Here is a 4,912-nt window from a genome sequence, read left to right as displayed (position 1 = left end):
TATATATATATATATATATATATATATATATATATATATGTATGTATATATATATTTTATTTGTTTCATTCATTTGGCTGCAGCCATACTGGACCACTGCCTTGAAGAGTTTTTTTTTAATTGAACAAATCGACCCCAGGGTTTATTTCTTAAACCTGATACATATTCTAACGGTCTCTTTTGCCGAACCACTAAGTTCGGACAAGTACACACCAACACCAGTTATCAAACGGTGATGGGGGAGGGCAAACACTGACACAAACACACACACACACACACACACACACATACGACGGGTTTCGTTCAGTTTCCGTCTAGCAAAACCGTTCACAAGGTTTTGGTCGGCCCGAGGTTATAGAAGAAGACACTTGCTCAAGGTTCCACGCAGTGGGACTGAAACGGGAACCATGTGGTTGGGAAGCAAGCTTCTTACTACACCCACCCACGCCTACCACCCGAAGAACACAATCACACAACAAAATGTCCAGCAGTGTGTTAGAGCACGAGATATCACGTTGAAGACGTGATTCTCTTAATCTCTCGCTCCTGTATAACTCCAGGCATTCACTACGCCATCTCAGGCGCCCCTCCCTCCCTCCAATTTCCGGTCTTGCCACTAACAATTATAAAAGTATTAAAGTCGATTCAACCGATTAACGCCTCCCGCCCCCCACTTCAAAATGTGCTCTACTTGTAACTAAATCAGAATGGTGCTTTTTGTTTTTAAGCTGACGAGCGGGGACAATCGGCAGAACGTCGGTCAAAATTCTTTGCTGCATTTCTTACGTTCTGAGTTCAAATTCCGCCGAGGTCGACTTTATCTTTCATCTAATCAGAGCAGATATAACAGGTAGCTGTTGACTACTGGTATCAACTAACCTCGCCCTTAAAACTGATAACCTTATGCTAAACTTTGAAGTCATTATTATTTTTAAAGGTGGAAACAGATACCATCGTTAGCATGTCGGACAACATGCTTAGCAGCGTTTCGCTTGTCTTGACGTTCTGAGTTCAAATTCTGCGCAGGTCGACTTTGCCTTTCATCCTTTATGAGGTCGATAAAATAAATAATAGTTACGCACTGGAGTCAATGTAATCGACTAGCTCCACTACCCCAAAAATTTCAGACCATGTACTCACAGGAGAAAAGTTTATTATCATCATCAAAGTTTGTCCGAAATGCGAATGTGACAATATTTACAAAACTGTTCCTTATCTTTGAACACGTCGCTTTTCCTTCCTCTCGTTATCCTAGTTTTGTTTTGATTGGTAAATAACGTAAACATTGTAAAAATATATATGTATGAACATGTATGTTGATCGGGTATACATGCATACGTATATATATATATATATATTTGTTTTGCAAGATTTTTTATGTATATATATATAGACACAGGGAGAGAGAGAGAGAGAGAGAGAGAGAGAGAGAGAGAGAGAGAGAGTGTGTGTGTGTGTGTGTGTGTGTAAATATATATAGAGAGATATATATACACACCGTGTGAGTGTGTATTGTTATACGCATGTACGTATATTTTATATATGTATGTACGAATGTATATATGTATACATATACATACATATATACATCTATATATATATATATATATATATATATATATATATATAATGTATGTATAGCGACTTCATTAAAGGAATATAAAATTTGTCCAAGTGATCGGGGGGTAGGGTAGTTTCAGCCAAAACGTATTATCCACAAAAGCTGAAGGTGAGCTGAGGAAAAGGCAAACATTAACATATGGCAGGTGAGCCTTTGTACACTACATAATACAAGACACAGGTCGAATGCAAATAAATATATTGTATTACATAGACTGTCATAAAAGTTGCATTGATGTTGGCGGTGGCGGGATTGTATCAGATGTCTGGTCATGTGGTTCTTTGTGGCTTTTTGTTATTTTTAGTTTAACTCCGTAGTACTTACATCTTTATTAAGTGGAATAAGAAGGAGAGTGGTGTGGAAGGTGCGTGGAAGTAGGTTCCATAAGCCATCATACAACCAACTCTACCATTCCTACCAGTAGCACACCACTACCACCACCACCGCCGCCACAACGACCATAATACTAGCAAGAACAGTAACAGGTACAAGAGAAAGGCTCTTATTTAAATTTGTTATATGTATGTGCATATACACATATATACATGTGTATATATACATATATATATATATGTGTATATATATATATATATATATATATATATATATGCGTATGTATGTATATATTATATATACATGTGTATCTATCTATATCTATACAATATATATATACATATGTATATGTATATATGTCTGTATATATATAATGTTGTTTAAATCGTTTTGGGGTTCGATTTAGATATCACAGTATGCGTGAGTATAATTGTTATAGCATTATACAACGAGCAATTAAGAAAATGGTAAACAGAATGCCATAACGAGATGGTAATAGTTTCAAACATATCGTCTTCGTTTCACATAAAATTAGTGCCTTTTTGTTTTGTCCTTTTATTTGTTTGCTTTTATTTTTTTCTTTTGTTTTCTACCTGTTTTCTCATTAGTAAGTGGACAGCCATTGAAGCTAACTCTATTCTATATCCGTTTAATTGACGTTATTAACCCCCACCTTATGACAACTACTTACAGTACATAGAGAACTATATACATTATATATACACTGAGACACAACTGTGGGGTCTCTCTGCATTTGTGTGTTTGTTCGTGTTCGTTTGTGTGTGTGTTCGTTTGTTTGTGTGTCTGTGTGTGTATGTGAGTGTATGTTTGTGTATGTGTATGGGTAAGATGTTATTTTACGCATATATGTATGCGTCTGAGTGTTTCTTTAGATGCACATATATATAAATATACATACCTATATACAAATGTGTGTTTGTGTGTGTGTGTGCGTGTGGTTTGTCTGCGTGTATGCAGTGTATGTACGTGTACGTGGTGTGTACTTTTATTTGCCTGCTTCTATCTCCATCCAACTCTGATTATCTATGTATCTATCTGTCTATCTATACACACACACACACACACACATTTGATTCTTTCTTTCCAGTGCTCCATCCTATTCCATATCGTACGCATACTTTTGAACGGATTTATTGTCCGCTCATTTTGCCTTTGTACATATGCATGCATGTGTGTTACTATTGTGTGTGTGTGTGTGTGAATTTATGTTAATTGTTGTGTAGAAGACTAGTGCAGGGATCGGTGTGTCGTCGTGTCTTGTCAGCAACATAGTGGCGAGGTCGAAACAGCTGCATGCGAAACCATGTCACAGCCAGTTCTCAAATCGGAAGCGACTCCCCGGTAAGTGAGTTCCTTAATATCAGTGACGAATGAGCGCAAGAGATAAGCCATCCACCTTCTCGGCAGCGCAATAGTTTATCACATGCTGCTGTTCCAGCAGGGATCAACTGAACCACAAACTGCCAGCTTCCAAACTAATACTCACTTCCACTGTGTTGCCGCTGTCGCCACCCAAAGCGGTCCCATTGTATCATCCTATGTTCCCTAACTTCAGATAAGCGGAACAGCCCCACCCATGAATACGGATATACCAATGACAGTAAAGAAACCGGAAACGACCCAGATTTTAGCTGTCACCAATTCTGTCAGGTCATCCGAGACGCGTTGTCACGGCTGGCAGTAATAGAACATCTGAGTGTTACGTTGGTTTTCCTTACACCTGTTTCCTTTGATGTTGTCTAAAAAATGTTTGGATGCCATCGCTTGTTTGATTGCAAAGTCGAATTCTTTTGCCAAAGAAGCTAACTTCGATACGCGCGACTAGTGTTTTCTTCAGAACTTATATACTTTCCTTTTATCACTTGTCACAGCAAGTCAGTAACCAAATCCTTGTAAGAATTCTTCAATGGATAATATTTTTGTCAACGCCGACCACCACCATTTCCACCTTATTCCACTGTTTAATGAATAAATATTCCGCTGTAATTAACAAATTGAAGCTACATGTTTCTTTGGAATATACACAACCTTTCCTGCAAAACTAATTAAACTGCACACATATTGCGTAAAGTACTGTCTGTCTGAAGTTCTTGTGACTTGACAGACAGTGCAAACCCTCGGTAGATACAATATCTTTAATCAACAACATCACGATATTGTATAGTGTATGATGCCTTCAATAATAATAATAATAATAATAATAATAATAATAATAATAATAATAATAATAATAATGTACGGTCATTAAATATGATATAGAGTCGTCAGTCGAGCACAGATAACTAAGCAAGAAAGCCATTTGGTGAACGTTCACACTCGTCCACCCCTCAGTGTACATATTTCTATTATTTGTCCGCCTTAAAATAAGGACATCAAAAGTATGGAGATGAGAGGATGGGAAAGGGTGGGGGCGAGGTGGGGGGAAGAAGGACAAGACAGAGTAGTCAAAGCGGAGAAAGAAAAGCAATGAGCAGTGGCAACAAGTGTAAACAGCTCCCTCTGTCAATCATATATGGTCAAGGGTCATCTCGCTTTCCCACCAGTCCAGGAAAGCTTTGAAACTGTAGCGGAGAGAAAGAGTAAACCTTAACACAAATCACTGCTACGACAATCGCTCACACAATCGGATAAGCAAACACAAACGCACACGTCACAAAACATGTGCACACTCAAACATATACACACACGCGCATAAATTTTCAGACACACACATATAGATAGATAAATAGATAGATAGAGTGTCACATACATACCTTTACACATACACATACAAACACTCAAAGCAGCATACATGCAAACGCTTTTCTACGTGCATCTACAATATGCATACATAAAATACACGCACACCATACGCATATTCATTCATGCACACAAACACACACTCACACACACACACACACACACACACACACACACACACACACACAAATTCATGTC

The 4,912-nt window shown here is 37.9% G+C and overlaps 1 protein-coding gene across 1 annotated transcript in view; it reads left to right on the top strand.

Annotated features, from left to right (window-relative positions):
* Positions 1-1,976: 1,976 nt before the first annotated feature.
* The window catches only part of LOC106878304 (protein Wnt-10b), a 68,083-nt gene continuing 65,147 nt past the window's right edge, over positions 1,977-4,912 (top strand). Inside the window, exon 1 of the mRNA XM_052975979.1 lies at positions 1,977-2,106. The gene's annotated coding sequence lies outside the window, so the exon portion shown is untranslated. The remainder of the gene's footprint in view (positions 2,107-4,912) is intronic.

Source organism: Octopus bimaculoides, chromosome 23 (assembly GCF_001194135.2).
Source record: "Octopus bimaculoides isolate UCB-OBI-ISO-001 chromosome 23, ASM119413v2, whole genome shotgun sequence".
NCBI lineage: Eukaryota > Metazoa > Mollusca > Cephalopoda > Octopoda > Octopodidae > Octopus > Octopus bimaculoides.
The sequence above is the reverse complement of the archived record's forward strand: the minus strand, read 5'-3'. Positions and strand labels throughout refer to the sequence as shown.